Consider the following 23,053-nt stretch of genomic DNA (forward strand, 5'->3'; position numbering starts at 1 on the left):
ACCAATCTGTTCATCTTAAGGGAAAATTGATTTTCCTCTGACACCATTTTCCTTGAGGGTTATGAAATAAAATGAGATTCGGTGTTCCATCATTTACACATCTACCCAACATCTATCCATTCAACAAATATTTGGGTGCCACATTCAATCCACTATTCCATCACCCTTGCTCTAAGTTCCCATCCACTAAGAATTATCCCATCTTTTATCAGCCTTTCTACATCTTTATCCTATCACAAGGAAACTCCCTCAACTTTTAATTTTTTGAGGACATGGACAATTTTACCTTTTTTACCTTTTTTATATCTTTGGTTGCTTATGTCAACTTTCACAGTGATGATCTTCTAACATAATAGATTCCATGCTTTTTGATGTTCAGCATTATTGTTACACTTTAGTTTTCTACCACTCCACCCTTTTGACTTCACAAACGGCCTTTATCAGAAACGGAATTTCTCTCTTGTTGCCCAGGGGCTGGATGGAGTCAATGGTGTAATCTCAGCTCACTGCAACCTCTGCTCCTGGGTTCAAGGTATCCTCCTGCCTCAGTCTCCTGAGTACCTGTGATTACATGTGCGAGCCACCATGCCTGGCTAACTTTTGTATTTTTTTTTTTTTTTTTTTTTGAGACGGAGTCTGGCTCTGTCGCCGAGGGTGGAGTGCAGTGGCCGGATCTCAGCTCACTGCAAGCTCCGCCTCCCTGGTTTACACCATTCTCCTGCCTCAGCCTCCGGAGTAGCTGGGACTACAGGCGCCCGACACCTCGCCCGGCTAGGTTTTTGTATTTTTTAGTAGAGATGGGTTTCACCGTGTTAGCCAGGATGGTCTCGATCTCCTGACCTCATGATCCGCCCGTCTCGGCCTCCCAAAGTGCTGGGATTACAGGCTTGAGCCACCGCGCCCGGCCCTAATTTTTGTATTTTTTATTTGTTTTTTGTTTTGCAGGTTTCACCATGTTGGCCAGGCTGTTCTCAAACTCCTGACCCCAAGTGATTTGCCTTGGCCTCACGAATTGCTGGGATTACAGGCGTGGGCCATTGTTCCCGGCCAACTTCCATCTTTATAATAACCTTCTCTTTGCCTTCTCTCTAAATAGAATCCTTTCAATAAATATCTGTCCCAGGGCTTATAATGGGTCACATTTCATGTTAAGTCAAGTCACACAAAGTAGAACCACGTGGGAACCCTATTCCAATCGAAGTAATACGAGCTACAAACTTATGAGGGAAGCAGATAAGAACATTCACCATTACATGAGACTCATATAGGTGCCACAGGAAGGGTATCTAGAGCAGGAGATGGAGGTCCAGCACAAAGTAATATCGGTTAAATATTTTGAGAACACTCTTCAAGACTTTCCAACTGAAATGCTTCCATGAAAGCATTAAAAACTATTCCATCCTCTGGATGCCCCAAAAGAGTTTGCATAATTGCACATAACACACACATAATCTTATATTGAGGTTATATTTATGACAAGTCTTATATCCATTTCTAAATGGTACATTCTTCCAGCAGACTGATTTAACACTCTTTGGGTCGCAGACCTTTTAAAAAATCTTTTTCATAATTATTTGACAAATTTATACCTATATGCTCTTCAGGGACTTTTGTACAAGCTCCCTCACAAAAATATTCTAAAGTTAGAAGTTTATTGCACCCATTTACATAGAAGGTAACTAAACATTAATAGCTATGTAAGGTATCTATGTTTACCTAGCTAGTAGACAGCAAACCTACATTAAAAGTGAGGTATAGTGGAGACTGCTAGGTAATTCCCCAATTTTTACTTTTGTTTCTTTTCGGACATAGTTGGGCTGTATTTCCCAGTTTTCAATTCCATTGGATTTGGCCATAAAACCCAGTTCTAGTTCATGGGATGTTAGTGAATGTAATGAAAGAGATTTCTGGGCCAAGCTAATAAAAATGCCCCACTTTTGCTCCTTGGCACTGGTTTCCTTTTTCTAGGGTACTGGGAGGTTAGTATCTTCTAGGGCAAATGTGAAAGTCATGCATTGAAGATGGCTAACCTGAACATCCACTTAGACAATTAGAAAAGAGAGAAATAAATCTCTGTGTGGAAAGTTAACAACAAGGCAGGCTCTATTTAATACTACAGGTTATCCTACTTTATTGATGCACTAGGTCAGCATTTCTCAAACATTTTAGTCTTCGGACCTACTGATGCTTTTAAAAATTATCAAAGATTCCTAAGAACTTTTGTTAAAGTGAGTTTTATCTCGCTACTTACCTTATTGGAATTTAAACTGAGAAAGTATTAATATATTTATTCATTTTAAGATACAAAGTTAGTACATGTTAACATAAATATCATTTTTGAAAAAATGTGTAAATTTTCCAACATAAAAAAAATATATTGTGAAGATTGGCATTGCTTTACATTTTTGCAAATACCTTTAATATTTGGCTTATTAGAAAATACTTACATTCTCATATCTGCTTCTGGATTTAGTCTGCTATGATAGTCATAGAGCTTCTAGAAAAGCTCACTGTGCATTTATTAGCAAAAGAAAACGAAAAGAGAACTATCATCTCAGTGTTACTACAAAAATAGATTCATTTGTTGAACCAGCTAAAAGAATCTCAGAGGTCCACACCTCATTAATGATCACATTTTAAGAATTACTGCACTTGACCTTTGACAATAGAAGTTACCATGTCATCCACTATATAGTATTTAAAATTCTCAGGAAAGCTATGGGTTTTCTCAAAAAAACAAAACAAAACAAAACAAAACAAAAAAACACATAAGTACATACTTTTATGCCTAATTTAAGTGGTTTCCTAAAACCCCTAAATCTCATTCAACAGAAGTCAAAAACTTTCTCTAGAGTAGATGGCATGACTTTTTTAAACTTTCATGTATCTTCTACTACACTGAGAAACTTACATTTTATATTTCATATAATATAAAGATACACTAGAAACAGAAAACCTTAGAACTGGAAGGATCTTCAGAGATCATATTGTGCAAATTTCTCCTTTTCACATTTAGACTGTGCAAACCTAGGGAAGGTGAGTGACTACCTCAGGGCCACAATGAACATGATAAAGAAAGGATGCAGAGATAAAAACACAATTTGCAAAGCTATGACACATTATTCATTCATATTTAAAATCTTTAAGTGATATAAAGTTATACATTCAAACAGACAAAAATAGTTTTAGAAATTTGGAATTTAAGGAGACATATAAGCCATCTATTTAAATTATCTCATTTATAAGAAAAACCTACAGGACCTCAGAAGGATTAAACTATTTTGCTAAATTTACAAAATGGTAAAGACCTGGTTTACCAACTCTGAACAGAATATTATAACCGCTAATCATATTTCCTTTTAAAGAACTCACATTTTATAGTCAACTAATAATCTCCATTTTGAAGCAAATTCATAAGAATAGCAAGTGATACACTGTATTTAAAAAAAAAAAAATCTTCAGAATACACCTTAATAATCCAGGTTACAAAATTCTATTCACTTTATTTTGCTTCTCCAGATTTAAAAAATGAAGAGAGCCAAGACTGGGAAAATTAGTCACCTAAAATTCTATCTTCTTTTGTCAAAACAATGTAACACAAATATAAAGTTATCTTAAAATAAATTGTTCTGGCAAATTGGTACCTCGACCCAACAAGGAGGTTATGAAATCCAGTACCTCTCCATACTTCATTGAAACTTACTCAGATTACTGCAGTAGATTTTCCACTCTTGGAAAATGAGCAAATAAACGGCAGCATCCTTTCTAATGGCAATTCTCGACATTCTGATTAAAGTTCTATTTTAAGTGCCCAGATACATCAAATCAATCCATTGTTTTCCATCCTTACAGGCAGCCCAGAGTTCTAGAGAAGGATGGAGACTACAAATAAGTCAATCATCAGGATGTGCTTCTTTTAACACATAATGCTGTTAGTTAATTGGGTTTTTTGAAAAAAAATCTGATATAAATTTGAACTTGAATTCAAAGTCCCTGACAGAACTATTGCCAAGAAACGGAAAAGTAATGTTTTCCTAAAACTATTACTTGAAAATCTTGAAAGAAATGACTTATCTGTAAGTTTTTAATCGTTTTCCTATGTGAAAAGCTGCCAAGACCCAGGCAGCACTAAAAAATGAAACCTTTGCATTGTACATTGTACTTAGACACCTGGTGTGGGGGCCGCATTTTTTCCTGCTGTGTGGCAGACAGTGAAGCGTAATATTGACATTCTCTCTGAAACTCTCCAAGGTCTACTAAATAATTCCCTGTGTAGAGGTAGAAAGTTCACCTAAGAAACTCCCAAAAGGCATATAACCTCAGTCAAGTATTAGATCTTACTTTTTCTAACAGAAGCTAGAGAGCAAAGAGAAAACAACTGATTTCTTCACAAAGGCAAATAAGAAATAATATAACAGAAACCATTCTACATGAGTCCAAAGCAGAAGCTACAACAAATTACTTAGCACAAAGCGATAGCAACTGGGCAATTCAATAGATTTGTGAATCCACGCCATTGATTCGTGGTATCACTTTACTAAAAAACACAACAGTGGATGGCAGTCTTTAGGATATATCATGACGGACACTAGGAAACATTTAATAATAGTTGTTGCCTGTTGTTTTGCTATTTTTTGTTACTCAAGCAGCAGCAAAGAGGGGAGTAAACTAGTGTTTTCAGCTGGCTCTCTGTATTCACAGGAAATTGGTTCCGGAACCTCCTCGGGATACCAAAATCCTGGGATGCTCCAGACCTTTAGGCTCTGTGGAACCCTTGAATATGGAGGGTCGACTGTACTGATCAGCTCCTAAATGTCAAACACTTGGCACTTTATATCCGTTTTAATTCTCAAAATAGTTCTCCAGATCAGGTATCATTATCTTAATTTTAAAGACGAGGAACCAAGTTTAAGAGAGTAAATACTTTAGGTAAATACTTTAGTAAATACTTCAGGTAATACAACCAGCTAATAATTGCTAGAACTAGGATTCAAGCAGCAAAAATAACTGCTCACATGGGTTTATGACATGATGAGCACTGTGCTAAGCAGCTTACCTGGATTGGCTCATTAAATCTTTCTCATAACTCTTCAAAAGAAGTCCTAACATTTTACTTACTTAAAAGATGAGAAAACAGGCCAGGAGCAGTGGCTCACGCATCTAATCCTAGCACTTTGGGAAGCGAGGCGGGTGTATTGCTTGAAAATAGGAGTTCAAGACCAGTCTGGTGAACATGGTAAAACCCTGTCTCTACTAATAATACAAAAATTAGCTGGGTATGGTGGCGCACACCTGTAATCCCAGCTACTCTAGAGGCTGAGGCAGGAGAACCACTTGAAACCCAGAGATGGAAGTTGCAGTGAGCCAAGATCCCGCCATTGCACTCCAACCTGGGTGATAAGATCTAAATTCCGTCTCAAAAAAAAAAGATGAGAAAACAAAATTTTGGAGTTGTTAAAGAGCTTGCCAAATCACACAAATCATAAGTGGCTGAGCGGCAGTTCAAATGGAGACTGTTTGACACCAGAACTCCAGGCTTTTTACTTATCATTCCATAACATCTGCTAATTTTAATGTCCATGCTCTCTTCTCTGCAGGAATGCGGCATGGGGCAGAAAAACAGTAAAATTCACACTTTTCATTTTCTTCTCTTCCTCTCATCCAATTCCCAAAAGAGTAAGACAATACAACACACTACTATTTTTGGAGGTTCAAAAGATGTTAATGATAATTTGTCTGGACAAAAAAGGTTTACTTCAATTGCTGAAGGAAATGTTTCCTAGAAGAAAAAGAGAGTTCAGCAGAGTACACAACTGTATCCATATTGATAGATACCTGTGCAATAAATTTTTCAATCAGGGCCAAATCAAGGCCAATCATGATTCATCAGCAGCCTAAGAGACAGCATGGAGTCAAAGTCAATTTAAAGGTACTCCACATGTCTTCTAAATTCTGGTCTGTTTCAGATGGCACTCAATGCACAGTCTAGGTTCAAAGATTTTTCTCTCTGGCTGCACTTGGTGCAAGCTGTCAGGCCTACTTTTTTGGTTATCCTTTAGAAACGTGACATAAAATTGTATAACCATGAAAAAGGAAATTCAGGTAAAAGCTGCCATTTCAAATATTTTTATGTTTTTTTATCAGAGTAGTGGGAGCTCTACCTTTACAAGGCAAACTGCAGCATGATCCTGGCAATCTCCCATGTAAATGCAAGCATAATACTAGACAACTGATATTTCTTGGGCAGCAGAGATTTCAATTTCTACACCCCAGTTTTTGGAAATTCTGTTCTGGCTTGTTGTAATTGAGGTTTTGACAGTCAAACAAATCTGTTGCAAAGAATGTTGCACATTTCATTAAGAATGCTCCATCTAAACACACATATTCTGTCTGCTATAGCCCTGAATGCCTGATGTGTGAACATGCGAGACACAGAATTTCAGTCTTAAAAGATGGATCCTCAAGTGAGACTCCTTCTTCGTATGAAGAAAATTAGTTACTTGTGGTAATGTTGCAAAACTAGAGCTAGTAAGGTATCCAGGTGTGTTCTGATAACAACAACAAGAAAACCCTACATTCATTATATGTACTGATTAATTGTGAGTAAAGAGTTATCTTTAAAGTAATAATCATATAAGGCTTTGTCCAGGCATAAGTATAAATTATGTTGCTGATTAACTGGGTTTTAAAAGAATATGAATACAGTTAGATGTGAGTTTTAAGTTCTTGACAGAACTATTGCTTAGAAATGAGAATGTAAGAAGATTTTGGATATTTAAGATTTTTCAGGACATGAAATGATTGTTTGAAATCTTTCATCAACTCTGTTTGCTTCCATTTTCTTATGCTGCCAATCAAATGAAGGCAGCAGGAAATGCAATCCATTAGACTTAATCACATAAAGTTTAAATCACATTTAACTATTCAGTTGAAGAAAAATACCAGCAAAACTAATTACAGAACTGCAAAATGGCAATGATAAAATTGAGACCCAACAAAAAGACAGGAAATACCTAAGAAATTGAGAAGCAACAAATCTATATACAATTATCAGTGAAGACAGTCAATCTGTGCCATTAAATAATTTTAAAGAGAAATATTTAATTATTTCTCCATAAAATGTCTTTTACTCTGTATCACAATCAAAATTCTGGAGGTCTCCTTCATTAATTAGATGAAATTTAAAATGATGAAACGTCAATCTGACAAGAATATTGATAAATTTCAAATAACGTTTCTTCTTTCAAAAAGTGATATAAACAACTTCTAGGACATTTAATTTAAAAATTGAGAATTGAAAACTTTAAAAAATACCGTATATTGCATTATAGATAGAAAAACAACTGTCTTGTTCTTTTGACTTATGAGTTCTTTGAGGATTAAAAAGAGTATCTTATTCAAATTTGGGAATTTTGCTAGTTGCTGAGTATGCCTATTCTAATTATACATTCTGGAACTGGGTAAAAAACTACAGGATAGATTTGGGGACCCACTGGACCCATTAATCCTATGACTTCCATCAGCCCTACTCTCACTAGTCAGCCACAGTGACATGCTTGTATCTTCTGGAATTAATAGCAGTTTAGAATCAAGGTCTAATAGTCCCCAAAGGGTCTGATTATTTCCTTTTCCCTAAAACACAGCCATCAGGTAAAAGTCCATGATTTGGAGTTAGAATGTCATTCACTTGATCTAGAACTCTGTGACTTACATAGATCAAGTAAGAATTAGTAGCATTCCCATTCATTTAACTTGTAGGAACTCTATCATCAACTAGCCAATGCCATGAGACTGCCTATATCCAACATTCTGATTGCCGCTTTGACTCTGCTTTCCATCATGGTAATCACACCCATCTTATCTTGGGCGACTGAGTGCTGCCACTTGGCCAGCCCCTGCCACCCCAGGATTCAATTACTCCCATTACATTTAAGTTTCCTTATCCAGTGGTAGCAGTTCCAACTGTATTTTCCAGCAGACAAAGAAAAGCGATCACAAAGCTCTTCAAGGATGCTGGGGCGCCCCTCATAAATTTGTTTCTTACAGTTAGGAGGAAAGATGTGTCCTCTGGGTCATCCCAGGGTAAGTGAGCAGATCTTAAATGACACATACAATCTAACATTCCAGTCTCCCTAAGTCTTGGAATCTCTTCTTCTGCGGTACAGGAAAGCAGTTCTAGCATTTCAAGTTAAATTACTGTGGGCTACCTTTTGATCCACGTTCCAGCCAACCAACCAACCAAAATGATACAGCCCTTTCTCTATCCCTGAGCTACAACATTAAATTCAGAATCTCTGCTTAATGAGTTTCTTTGGATTTAGGAGGCAATACATTCCTTATTCTGGTTTGCTACCCCAGCCTAGTAACAGAATGACACAAAAAGCTGCTAACAAGAGAAGGCTTTGCAACAGGTCTAGGCTGCCATATAGGTGCTCTGCCACTGGGGTCATATGGTTCAGCAGATTGAATGGTGTTTAAAGTGTCGATAACAGATAGGGATTCTATTTAAAATCTTTGACAGGACCATACAGGATAATCATAGTGCATACTCAGAATTTCATACCAAAGCCCTGCCACTCTCCGCAGATAACTGCTTTCCTTCTGAGAAACTGTTTTTGGCCTGCTACTGAGCTAAAAGCCTAACCATTGCCCACCAAGTTCCTCTGCAAACTGAGCTGCTCCTTATGAACTGGCTGTTACCTGTCCTACCAAGCCATAAAGTTGGCTGTACACAGCAGTATTCCATCATCAAACCAAGAAGTGGTATATATGTGATCAGGCCCAAGAGGGCCCTAAATGCACAAGTTACATGAAGAGGTGTCCCAAATGCCCATGGTCCCCACTATATTATATTACTACGTCTCCTACAAACTGCACCTATGACCTCATGTGGAGTACTCCACTGTCAGTTGATAAACTTGGGTCTGGTTTATAGATGGCTGCACGTAATATACAGGCAACATACAGTGGACAGCTGTAGCACTACAGCCTTTTTCTAGCACATATCTGAAGGATAATGGTGAAGGAAAATCCTCTCAGGTGGCAGAACCTAGAGTAGTGCATCTAGTTGTTCACTTTGCTTGGAAGGAGAAACAGCCATACATGCAAATATATACCAATTTATGGACTGTGGTCAATGGTTTCTCTGGATGGTCAAGGACTTGGAAGAAATGTGATTGGAAAATTGGTTCAAGGAAGTTTGAGGATTAGGTATGCAGATAAATATCTCTGATTGGGCGAAAATCATGAAGATATTTGTGTGCCATGTTAATGCTAACCAAAGAGAGATGTCAGGAGAGGAGGACTTTAATAATCACATGGATAGTATGGCATGTTCTGTGGATACCAGTCAGTCTCTTTTTTCCAGCCACTTTTATTGCCCAATGTATTCACGAGCAAAGTGGACATTGTAGCAGGGATGTAGATTATGCATTGGCTCAGAAACACGAACTTTCCTCTCCAAGGCTGACCTACTTATAGCCACTGCTGAGTGCCCAATGTGCCAGCAGCGAAGACCAACACTGAGTTCTCAATATGGCACCATTCCTCAGGGTGATCAGCCAGCTACCTGGTGGCAGGATGATTACATTGGACTGTTTCCATCATGGAAGGGGGGTAGTGCTATGTTCTTACTGGAATAGTTACTTACTCTGGATATTGATTTGCCTTTTCTGCACACAATGTTTCTGCCAACACTACCTACCATCTATAAACTTACCGAAAGCCTTATGCCCTGCCATAGCATTCTACATAGCACTGCCTCTCACCAAGAAAATCACTTCATAGTAAACAAAGTGTGGCAATGAGACCACGATCATGGAATTCATGGGCCTTATCATGTCCCCAACCATCCTGATGCTGCCAGTTTGACAGAACAGTGGAATGACCTTTTGAAGACTCGGTTACAGTGTCAGCTATGAGACAGTACCTTGCAGAGCTATGGCAAAGTTCTCCAGGCATCTACATATACTTTGAATCGGTATCCAAAACATGGTACTCTTTCTTCCATAGCCAGAATTCATGAGTCCACAATTCAAGTGGTGGAAACGCAAGTGGTTCTATTTACTATTATGACTGATGACCCATTAGCACATTCTTGCTTCCTGCTCCCATGACCTTATGCTCTGCTTGTTTATAAATCTTAGTTCCAAAGAGAGGGATGCTTCTAGCAGGAGACACACAAAAAAAATTCCACTGATGTGGAAGTTAAAACTGTCACCCGGTGACTTTGGGCTCTTCGTGCCTTTGGATCAACAGGAAGAGAAGGAAATTACAGTGCTGGCTGGGATAATTGATCCTGACTACCAAAGAGAAATTGACCTGGTACTCTACAATGGAAATAAGGAAGAATATGTCTGAAATATAGAAGATCCTTAAGGCATCCTTTATTATTGCCATGCCCTGTGATTGAATTCAGTATAATACTACAACAACTCAATTCGGGCAGGACTACTAATGGCCTAGATCCCTCAAAAATAAAGGTGAGGTGACCCTTACCAGATAAATAACTACAACCTACTGAGGTGCTTGTTGATGGCAAAGAGAATATGTAAATGGTAATGAAATAAGAGTTACAGCAATGTAACCAGTATAGAAATGGGAACTGTGTCATGTGTATGTTTCTTTTTTATTTTGTTGAATATGTTCATGTGTGTGTATGTGGGTATCTCAAATATCTGTCTTTTTCCCTCTGTTTTCCTTTTATCATATAACATGAGATGTATTGACTTTATATTATAGTACTTAAATAATGTTAATTTTATATCACAGTAGTTAAGTTAGAGGACATTGAGAAGAATAATTATCAAAAAGACTTTCAAGGACTTTGCATCCTCTTTTAGGGGAGGGGTTAGTGCATTTTTAGTTGTACACAGGATAGTAGTATTAACCATGTTAAGCAAAAGTATTGCCTTGTTATTGTCTGTATTTGGTGATTAATTTTGGTTTAAAATATATATGTGTGCCAAGTTTACAAAAATGGACTCATGGTGGTTAATTTTATGTGTTAACATGGCTAAATGATGGTATTCAAATATTTGGCCAAGTATTATTCTAGATGTTTTCATGAAGCTATTTTTATATGAGATTAACATTTAAATCAATGGACTTTGAGGAAAGCATATTAACCTCAATTGTGTGGATGGGCCTGATTCAACAGTTAAAGACCTTAGTAGAAAAAACTGACCACCCTTCAGCAAGAAGAAACTCTGCAAGGAGACTGCCTTCAGACTTGAACTGTAACTCTTCCTTGGGTCTCCAGGCTGCCAGACTACCCTGCAGATTTTGGACTTGTCAGCCTCCATAATTATGTGAGCCAATTGTTTGAAATAAATCTATAGATTGATAGATAGATAGATAGATAGATAGATATCCTACTGGTTGTGACCCTAATACATGTAACCCCAATGTTTTACTCATTAAATTTTAAATAAACTTTTTCTTTTTCATTTTACATATTAGAAAAGACTTCTAAGCTGTGTAAGGAACTCTGTCCTGGTTTAAAAAAAATTAAACAAAATCTTGGAAGAGTAATTTGACATTGTAATCCTTTCATTTCACAACATCTCCATGAACTCAAAATTGCAATGTAGTTACCATCTACAGAGATCCAGAGTCAGTTTGGAGTCTATAATTGTAAACACACAGGCAGAATGAACTTCCACCTGAGAAATCACAAATCAAATCTAATATTACTTTTGGAGGAAAAGCATTGGAGAAATTCCAATAAGGTAAGCTTACAGAACTCATGTCCAACCCAAGCTATATATAGAAGAGCATTACGGAATAAACTGAAAGAACTAGATTGATGGGAGGCACAGTCTTGTTCTGTGGGAAGTGATGCATACCTGGAGGGGTACAGATCCAAACTGTAGATAAATTATATAATCTTGGCAATAAGACTTCCCATTTCCAATCCTTGATTTTCTCATCTGAAACCTAATGAAGGTACAGCAGGTAAAAGCAGCAGATGAGGAAGGGGGAAGTCCACATTCGGAGCTACCCTGATTCCCTTACTGTTTCTGTGGTATTATTATTTTAGTCAAGGCATAGGTTTACTCTGGGTATCTCAGAGTCTGCTGGAATCCTGGGTGGATCCCATAAATTTTCCAGTAGTTGTCTCAGTACATTTAGTAATTTATTTACACCTTAGGTTTTGTTTTGTTTTGTTTCATTTTGGCCTTTAAAATGGGATACTGATTGTAGTTTGGAGAAGGCTTTGTTAATTTATTTTGATTTTAGATCTCTCTACGATTTATCATATTTCTTTAAAGCATCTTAAGTTTCTAGGAATGAAAACTGGTATAGCGAATTCATTTTGCTAAGAATCATAATTTGTTATTGTTTGCAAATAAATATCTGAGACTGTGGAATCTGAGAGTATGTGAGCTTAAAGGTACCCAAGGGTACCAGAGATAACTCTTATTGAAGAGTTATCTTCAACAACTCTACTTGCCAGATGTTGTATTAATATTACCTTCTTTATTCACAGAAATAATCATTAGAATAGTAATAATTATCAATTATTAAGTACTTGAGTGTGTGCATAAGCACTCATGATTTTTACTATAAGCTGGAATGTGCTGCAAAAATATTAATTCATTTAATCCTGAAGACAACCATATGAGTTGTACCATTATTTCTCCTATGTTATAGATGAGTAAAATGAGATAGAAAGGTCAAATAAATTGTCCATGTCATACATTTAGTAAGCAATAGAACTGAAATTCAAAGCAGAGACTAGCTCCTTGGTCTATGTTTTGAACTACTGCATTAAGCGGTTAATACAATTTCCTTAATAAACATACATTGTTATTATTCTCATTTAAGAGATAAACATCTGAAAGTCAAATTAGCTAAATACCTGGCAAAAGTCATAATGCCTAAGCAACTAGCATCTGAAATATTAGTGCACTTTATTCTTGTTACAAAACCTTGAAATACTTATATGCCCATAGAAAATCGAGTGAAAATCCAGAGAGATCCCAACTGTCACAGGTTGGGATCAATAGCACTATTCTGTCTAGGCTCTTGTGTGGGACAGTTCCCAGTCTAAGACCTTATATCTGCCTATCTCTGTGCTGTCCTTGATCCCTGAACCAAGCCCCAAACCTGTACTCTACAATTTCACTTCTGTCTGGGATGAGCTGCTCAGATGGGATGTATGAGTGGCAACACATCCACATCAAAAACAGAGACTGCCTCCTCCTGCCATGGGTAGCAATGACCACAACTCTCAAATCATTTTGCCACTGGATACTAACATAAGAGCAGAAGCATCTATAATTAGATAATGAATTCAGATCATTGGAGTACACATTTTGCATTAAAAACACTTCTATGGCTTCACTCTCAGTGGGCACACTATTTCAAATACACTTTCTTGTCTGTTGCAATATCATCAGACCTGCAGGAATATGCTCAAATCTCATTTCCTCCATGAATCCTTTTCTGATTCCTACAGTCATACCCAGTAGTCTCTCATCTGAATCATAAAGAGCATATCACTCACTTTATTTCTATCACCCTAATCCTTCATTGTATTGATTTCTCCATCAAGATATTAATCTTGTCCTAAGTAAAGACTGCATTATTACCCTCTACTTGGCCTTATGCTGTCAGACTCTGCATAGTAGATTCCATAATATTGCTCCCAGTGAACTGATCAAATTGGTTGAGTTGTCACTGTAGTTCCCACTGCCCTGAATAACATCATATCCAATCAAATGTCTTTCTTGCTATCCTATTAAATGTGCTCACCTACTGAAGTTAAGTCTACCTCCTCACTGGCTTCATCCACCTCCTCATTAATGAGTCAGTGTTGTCTTTGTTGGTAGAAAGAGTAAGAAGAAGCACATAGTATATTTCTATCGGTATTAATATAAATAATACTGATAGAATCACTGATTCACCATATTGAAGCACTGTAGAATAATGCTAAACCAAAAATTTAGATTTCCAATCAGATGTTCTTGTTTTATTTTTCTACAACATTTTAATGAAATAAATAGTTTAAAAACATTCTGGTATTTACATTTTCAATTTAACAGCCATGTCCCATGGTTGGCAAATGCAAGCACATGGGACATGGCAATACTATAGGTGATGTGCTCTCTGTTGCCCATCTGTGGCAACCCTCACTCTCTTGGTTTGTTAATCTCCCTGGCACTATCCATGAAGTTACTTAACATATGCCACTGATTATATCTATGGCAAATCAATCACATTCTACTACCCATTGCATTAAACATGAACGACTTTACCCTCTCACTTTAATAGCAAATCGGGAAGTCATTTAGAAGACACAATCTCAAATTAGAAAGTAAAGGTTAGATTTACAATTTTACTTTTCCCCAATTTCTTGTAATCATTCTTATTTTCTTAGCATAAAAAAACTAGAAAATTTCGAGGGAAAAAAAAAAAACACAACAGTTTTTCAGTCTTTTGTAATTGAAAGTGAACAGAATGGCGATTCGAGGGTGCTCCAGAATCCTTAAGTATTCTAAAACAAAGACTACATTTTGCTTTTACAAATATGTATTTAATATTAAATCTATCTTTTAATCTAATTATCTTTGAGTTGCAGTTTATCTTATATCTTAATTATATTTTAGTTAACCATCATACTATCTTTATTAACCTTACCAGAAAACATAGTACTTGCACATATACACATTTTTTGGAAGAAGAATAATATAAATAAATGTTTCCAGAATTCTACAAGGAAACTGATTACTACAATTTATCTCCCTAATAGCAAATTTGTCATAACAATTTTAAACATTCTTTTTCATTATATCACTCCTATCCTGATCTCATATTAATATGAGATCAATTTAAAAAAACTGATTGGAAGGCAGGGGTGGGCACTGGCTATGGACCCTTACTCTGTGCTTAGCATCCACAATAATCCTTATTTTATTCCATTTTCCAAAAAAGACCTACTCCTACAGATTATTATTAAGAAGTTAACAGACAACTGAGAAACTCATGAATAGAGAAAAAATAAATCCACATCACACATCACAAAAAAGAACAATTAGCCAATTAGTCAAATTCCTCTTTGAGATCTAAGTTCTTGTCTGTTCATTGTCTCACATCTTCCTGCTAGCTAGTATTCTCTCTGTGTCCCTACACAAGACATGAACTTGCAAAACCATCTATTGTTCTCAACATGTTAGCTCTGGCCCTCAACTTAGGTACCCCACTCAACCATATCACAATTCAGAGAAAAATCACCACAGGCTCCTCAGGTCTGCCCCTTGGAAGATATCCTGCTACAGTGATGCTTTGCTTTTTTTTTTTTTTTTTTTTTTTTTTGAGACAGTCTTGCTATATTGCCAAGGCTGGAGTGCGGTGGTGTGATCTCAGCTCACTGCAAGCTCTACCTCCCGTGTTCACGCCATTCTCCTTCCTCAACCCCTCGAGTAGCTGAGACTACAGGCGCCTGCCACCACACCCTGCTAATTTTTTGTATTTTCAGTAGAAACAGCGTTTCGCTGTGTTAGTTATAATGGTCTCAATCTCTTGACCTCATGATCTGCCCACCTCAGCCTCCCAAAGTGCTGGGATTACAGGCGTGAGCCACTGTACCCAGCCTACCATGATACTTTCAAATAACAGATTTTGATGTCTTTCAACCCTACAAAATGAGGTAAACCATATAAAAATATGCTCCAAAAATTCATTTTAAAGCAATTTCTACTTTAGTTCTATTAAGCTGTAATGCCACATGTTTTTTAAGTGGCAAGTGTTTTAATTTATCATTTAAAATGAGGATAAATATGAAAATAAGTAGTAAGAGCTCATTGTATGAATATGCTATAGTTCAGGGAAGAAGACATTGAGACTGTGTGAGGCTCTTTAGAAACTGTTTGGTAATTCCTGGACTCTGGCAAATTATGGGAGATACAGTTTACAGGAATGGTAATATCTTGCCTGAAATGGAAAGAACTACCAGACATACCTTCTACAGTCTCAAGCTCTAAATCATAAATGTGTTGAGCCAGTCGTTTACATCAATTCCAAACATGAAGGGCAGCAATTAGAGACACATTCAATAGAAAGTATAAATTGGCTGAATAATTATTTGCCAATATTTTCATTTACATATAGATCATTTCAAGAGGAAAATAGGGTAATCAAGCATTGGCCTAACTCTGATGTGGCAAAGTAGGGTTGTCTAGAAAGGAAAAATTCTGTCAAAATTATCGTATTTATTTTCTGTTTACATAATCGAGTAGTGGCACCGCACATCATGGAAAGCCAAATATTTATTCATCTGATTATGACATTATTTTAAATTCCGTTGTGTTTGCTTTATGATATATACTCCTGTCGCTCCTGTTTGATCAATTATTTGTAATTTGTAAGAATCACAAATTCTTACAAATAAAGAATTCTTTATTTCTTGTAAATAAAACAATTTACAAATTCTTTTATTTGTAAGAATTTGTAATTATTTATTGGCTATTTATGTCTTGTTCCTTTTATCCTCTTCACAGCCCATTTTGCAAATGCCTGTATTTCTGTGTAGTTAAGATAAAGATAGCACTTTTTAACTTGAAGCCTTGCAAAGTGACATTTTTCTCCAAATGTACTTGGTGAATTTTTTATACAACTCTAAACTAGAGCTGAATCAACTGTAGGGAACGTGCTGAATGTCCATCCATAAAGGGAAACAAGATTAATGACCTCTAAGTGTGAATGGGCAAAAGCAATTTACAAGAGTGAGTGAGGGTCATATTTTATCACAGGCAGGTGGCTTATTCCAACTTTGCAAACAGTTACCAAAAATGCACACAACCACAAATCTTTGGCCTTTCCATCCCCATGTGAAACCATTGTGTGTGCTAGACAAATGATCCTACTATGTTTTAACCCCAAACTCAATGTTTATATGTTAATGAAGACTAAAATAGATTGCTAGAAAACTCACTGAAGCAGAAACTAACAGAAAAAGCATTTTGCTTCCCAACCCACTCCACAGGATCTGTACTTCACCCAGCAAGAAAAGGAGCATCAAATTTTGCTTCTCACTATGTGGAAAACCCTTAATGCATGGTCTGCTAATTTTGGAATTTAAAAATTTCCTTTCACCTTGGACTTTGTCCTTGTTCCAATGAATTGTGACTTCAAATCAGTATATCATATGGTGTTTGTTTTTATGTTTTTGGTAGTCATAGTAGGGGGTGTTAGAAGGTATGTAATATGAGAGGACACTGGTAAAATCTTTCTAGCACAAATCATAAAATAACAAAAATAAAAACATTTGTTCCTATGATATTGGATCCCTATTTTTCACCTCGAGGTTTATGCCTCTAGCATAGTTTGGGCACAGCCCACTCTAGTACTCTCTACATAACCTGTGCAAGTTATTATACTTCTGCGTATCTGAGGTCAGGAAAGAGGGGTCAGACATTTGGAACAGCCAAAGGATATTATACATAGTAATCAAATAGACAGCCAAAGGATATTAGCTGTCTACTGCTGCATAAAAAGTTACCTAAAACTTAGTATCTTAAAACAACATGAATTTATTATCACTCAGTTTCTGTGCGTCACAACTCCAAACATGAAATAACTAGGCTCTCTGATTATGATTTCACAAGGTCAAAATTATGATGTCAGTCAGGCTTCATTTCCATCTGGAATTTGGGGTCCTCTTAAAAGCTCACGTGGTTATAGCAGAATTTAGTTCTTTGCAATTGTAAGACAAGATGCCTACTCTTTGCTGGTTGTCAGCATGGGGCCACTCAGCTCCTTGAGGCCACCCACAGTTCTTTGCCATATGGTCTTCTCCATCTTTAAAAGTGAGCAATGGAGACTCTTCTGCTGAATCCCTTTCAGATTTCAAATCTCTGTTACTACAAAGAGCCTTGCCCTTTTAAGGGCTATCTTGTGTAGGTCAGGCCCACTGAACATGATCTCATTTCTTTAAGTAAACTGTGCCAAACAACACAATCTAATTATGAGAGTGGTATCACAAACACAGGTCTTTCTCACAGTCAAAGGGAGGATATTCTATAAGAGCATGGGCCATTGGGGCTTATGAGCTTATTTTATAATTCTGTCCACCACATAATTCTTGAAGGGAGTATCATAAAGCCAAGGCCTGAGGCAAGGCAAGTAAGCTGTTATCTTCAGGAGGGCTGGACAGAGAAGGCAAGGAGAGAGCATAACAGGAAATATGGATGTCCACATGAGTGATGACTGCCATCTAATGAAGATTAGGGACAAAGAGGGTATTTTGTCCAAGAAATGGCATTGTTAATATTCCATCTCACAACTGTTTAGAGAAACACGAACAATTTTTCTAACTGCAATTTACCACTTCCTAATGGAAAATATTCTAGCACAGTGATCTTCTGTGCAATTGGGTGACCAAACTGATGTCTGCCTACCCTGGGTAGAGCCAATTTGTGAAATATGATGAATACCGAATGACTCAAAAGGGTTTTACATAATTGGCAACAGGCAAAGAAACCTAATGAATTCTTTTACAAAAACAAAACATAACAGCAACAAAGCAAATAAATGAAAACAGCATGTCCTTAGAATCCTCAATATAGGTTGCAAATTGAAGGCTTTGATGGCAGACTTTCAGGATTCAAATCCTAACTTTCTAACTTACTAAATATTTGACCTTGGGTAAGTGAGTGAACTTCATTTTATGTGTATAGATCTACAGATACATACATCTATGTCTGTGTGTGTGTGTGTGTGTGTATATATATGTAATATAGATATACATATAAAATGTATATATAATTTGGACAAATGCTGGAAAAGTAGTTAGTATACAATACAAAGTCATTATTACCACTAGTTGTTTATAGTCCTCTTAATATTACTGGAAATAAAGTTTGTGTGTCTTAGCCCTAACACTGACATTGCAAAGTTCCAACAGGTCTACACCTCTAACACTTCTATATTTATTTAGTTGCTCATCCATCTAATCTTCTGGACAGTAAATTTCTTAAGGTAAAAAAGTTGTGCTTCTCATTGATCTAGCTTTTAGTGGACTCTTTATGCTGGCTTGACTATCACAACAGTAAATCATCCTTGCAGTATAATTTGTGGCAGACTCTGCCAGCAGCTCATTCATTTTACACTTATACTTCAAGCAGAGTCTGGATTTTGTTAGGGGCAACAGTGTGCAGGCTCTTTGACCCACCACCTCTTTTGGTACCATTCTGATGAAAAAGTATAGGGAGAAATACCTCAGGTTTTCCTGTCTAAAATAGGGATATGAGGTGGGAGGTAGAACATCCACTTAGTGACTCAAAGGAATATTCTAGAAGACAGACACAGGCTAAAGACGTTACGCTGAAAGATGTAAGGAGCCTGGGATATTGGGGTCTGAAAACCTGCCGAAGCCATGCTGGAAAGGCTATGCCTATACTTGCTGATATATAAGGAAAATAAATTTTCCTTGAGCCGCATGCTACAAGTGCCAAATTTTCCATTGAGCCATATGCGACAAGTGCCAGATTTATTTTTTCTTTCTTTCTTTCTTTCTTTCTTTCTTTTTTTTTTTTTTTTTTTTTTTTGAGACGGAGTCTGGCTCTGTCGCCGAGGCTGGAGTGCCCTGACGTGATCTCGACTCACTGCAAGCTCCACCTCCCGGATTCACGCCATTCTCCTGCCTCAGCCTCCTGAGTAGCTGGGACTACAGGCACCTGCCACAACGCCTGGCTAATTGTTTGTATTTTTTTAGTAGAGACAGGGTTTCACCGTGTTAGCCAGGATGGTCTCAATCTCCTGACCTCGTGATCCACCCGCCTTGGCCTCCTGAAGTGCTGGGATTACAGGCATGAGCCACCGTGCCCGACTTACAAGTACCAGATTTCTGTTAAATGTAGCCTGGTACATGTTTTAACTGCTACAACAATGTATTCAGCATTGAAGGCCAAAAGATCACCAAAGAGCTTGTGGAATACAGTTAATGCATATTAATGTCATCTTCTGCCACTTGATGATATATAATTGGATGTAGAGCCACTGTTCAAGCAATGTGAGTGCGAGCGAGAGGAGGCAAACAAGGAGAATAATACCGTAGGATGTGCTTAAGCATAACTTCAAGTAATGTGGAGCAATCATCCATTGCTGGGCAACAGAGAGAGGTTTCCATTTAGTGTTTCATTTGCATGTGATATGTCATATAATTCAATCATCCTGTTGGGGAAAGGGAACCACAAACAGAAAAATGTAAATGTGGCTACAGACCTCAAGAGCACCAGAGAGGAAGGGATATTCCACAAATTCATTATGCATCTTTAGGCAAATACTCACATACACAGAAAAGCATGTGTGTGTGCATGTACATTTGTGCATTGCAATGTGTCTGTTTGTACATAATGATTAACCCAAGTGTTTATCATTGAAATTCACACTACCACTGTTGCTAGAAACACAGACCTGGGGCACACTGCCTGGGTTAAAATTCCATTTCTACAGTTTACTAGCGGCATAAACTCATCTTCAGGCATCAGCTTTCTTATCTGAAAAATTGGTGCAAAAGATCCCACTTCACAGGATTGTTATAAGGATGAAATAATTAATATGAGGTACACAGGACAGGAGTTGGAACAGTCTTGTACATGTTAGCTAATGTTAGTTTTACAATGCCACAGAAGTAAATACACTCTCAATCGTGCATGTACATAATAGTGGGTATACAAACACATACATACATATTTATATATCCATCCATCTATTTCTATATAGATAAATGAAAAATCCATTGTCGTGATATGTGTAATGCTAGTTTACATGTTGTAGAGCCTGATGAATTTTAAAGAGTCAGGCAGCATTAACAACAGCTACTACTTATTAAATATTTACTAGGTGTCAGGGGCTGTGCATAGCACTTTACTTGCATTATCTTGTTTAACCCTCACAACATTCAAAGATCATAGGAAGTATTATTATAAGCACAGTAAAGGATTAGTTACTTGCCTGTGGTAACAAACCAAGCAGGCAGAAGAACTGGAATTAGAATCCAAATTCAAATCTCTCAGTTTCCAGAGACTGAATTTTTGTGCTTGATGCTGTTATTTTTATTTTTTGCTCTACTTATTAACTTAGATGACATGTCACATCTGAATAGATTGAAGAAGTCCTCATTTAGGAAACTCAAATAAGTTTATATTAATACTAGAAAGTACTCTTGAGTTAATTTCTACAAACGAATCTCTTATTTCCCATTAACCTATTTATATCCTAAGATAGTAGTGCTAGGAAAAATGTTAAAACAAAGAATAGGTAGCTTTATAATGAAAATCAGAAGTATTTGCTCAATCAAATGTGGATAAACTAATACTTTCTGCTCATTCACACAAGAAGCAGTTTACAGTTGAGTATACAGAATGAAATTTAATACATTTCTCTAGCATACACACTTCCCCAAACCATGCAGCCTGCAGAGTATCATATAATGAGTTCTTCGTCACTTGCTGACCATTTGCTTTTGCAATTGTCACTTAACTGCCTTAATCGTGTACCTAGTGCAAGGGCACTTAGTCAAGAGGATGCAATCTGAAGTATATTTCACACTTCCACTCGCAGTGGCAGGTGCCTAGGACATAGATGCATTCACCTAGGAAAAGGGGTGTCGTTTTTCTAATCAGCACTAAAGGCTGATCTTTGCTAACAAACACCTTGATAAAAATGTTTCTTTTTTATCTAAAAATATCTAAAGTTCTTTGATACCTTTAGATAAAAGGGCTGTGCCATCATGTTCCTCACCACCCAAGTACCTGGGGAAACACTGGGCTCATAGTAAGTGCTAAGTAAATGTTTAGAAAACTGGGCCGGGCACGGTGGCTCACACCTGTAATCCCAACACTTTGGGAGGCCGAGGTGGGTGGATCATGAGGTCAGGAGATTGAGACCATCCTGGCTAACATGGTGAAACCCTGTCTCTACTAAAAAATACAAAAAATTAGCCGGGCGTGGTGGCAGAGGCCTGTAGTCCCAGCTACTCGGGAGGCTGAGACAGGAGAATGGCATGAACCCAGGAGACAGAGCTTGCAGTGAGCCGAGATCGCGCCAGGGCACTCCAGCCTGGGCGACAGAGCGAGACTCCGTCTCAAAACAAAAACAAAAACAAAAAACAAAACAAAAACAAACAAACAAAACACTGTATGACTGGTCTGCAAAAGGTGGAAAGAAAAGTTGCTCCTCATTCTTCTTTTCTTTCCTGTACTCTGCATAGTCAAGAGTTGATGCTACTTCCTAAATGTCCTCACCCGGAATACCTATGCAATGCCAATAAAACGAAAGTCCCAGGGGCCTAATGTACTATTCCATCCAGAAGGCAGCAAGTATATGTGTGTATAGCATAACAAATAACAAGATTAGACCCCATACGAGCTCCCTTTTGCATAATGAAATTCCACATGTTAAAATGCAGATTTATTTTAAGCCCTAGAAGTGCTGACCATATGCCTCGGTGGCTGAGGAGATGGCTACTTAATAGATAATCTGCAATGCAAGCCAAAGAACTAATCATGGCCATCTGATCATCATGCCCCATCAAAAGCCAAAATAAGGAGACAGGGAACAGAGCCAGAAACAGCCAACACAGTTTACAAGCAGGGAGAGACCAAGAGTCTAAAAGCGAGTGCAGGAGGGATAAAACGAACATCTCCCTACCCTAAGCAACATAATAAAATAATAACAATAAGAAGAATACGGCTGTTTTAGAGTATATTTGTGATAAAACACACGCTCCACTAAATGTATTATAACTATACTCTTATTTAATCTCCTTTCATTGGGGAAGTTGATGAGGATATTGATATCCCATAAAGATAGCATATTTTCCAAAACATATATCCTCAAAGGTGGGGTCCCTGATCTTAATTCTGTTCACAGAACCCAAGCTTCTGACCACTCTCCTACATCATGCATGCTACATGGTACATCATGCATGCTAAATAAATGCTTGTTTACTGAATGAGCATATAACACAGAGAAATCAAGTGTTTGTTATTACGTGCATTTCACAGGTCACCATGCATATATTTTTGCCCCCAATGTGTTCTTTAAA

At 37.3% G+C, this 23,053-nt stretch overlaps 1 protein-coding gene and 1 long non-coding RNA gene across 3 annotated transcripts in view; both read right to left on the reverse strand.

Moving 5' to 3' along the window:
• KCNIP4 (potassium voltage-gated channel interacting protein 4) overlaps positions 1–23,053 on the reverse strand; it is a 1,243,239-nt gene that overhangs the window by 915,742 nt on the left and 304,444 nt on the right. The window lies entirely within an intron of this gene.
• Positions 792–16,417, reverse strand: LOC117085207. Its single transcript, XR_004437869.1, has 2 exons — positions 15,547–16,417; positions 792–856 (listed from the first exon to the last, which is right to left on the reverse strand). It is a non-coding gene; the product is annotated as an uncharacterized LOC117085207 (long non-coding RNA).

Source organism: Trachypithecus francoisi, unplaced genomic scaffold (genome assembly GCF_009764315.1).
Source record: "Trachypithecus francoisi isolate TF-2019V2 unplaced genomic scaffold, Tfra_2.0 Lachesis_group1, whole genome shotgun sequence".
Lineage (NCBI taxonomy): Eukaryota > Metazoa > Chordata > Mammalia > Primates > Cercopithecidae > Trachypithecus > Trachypithecus francoisi.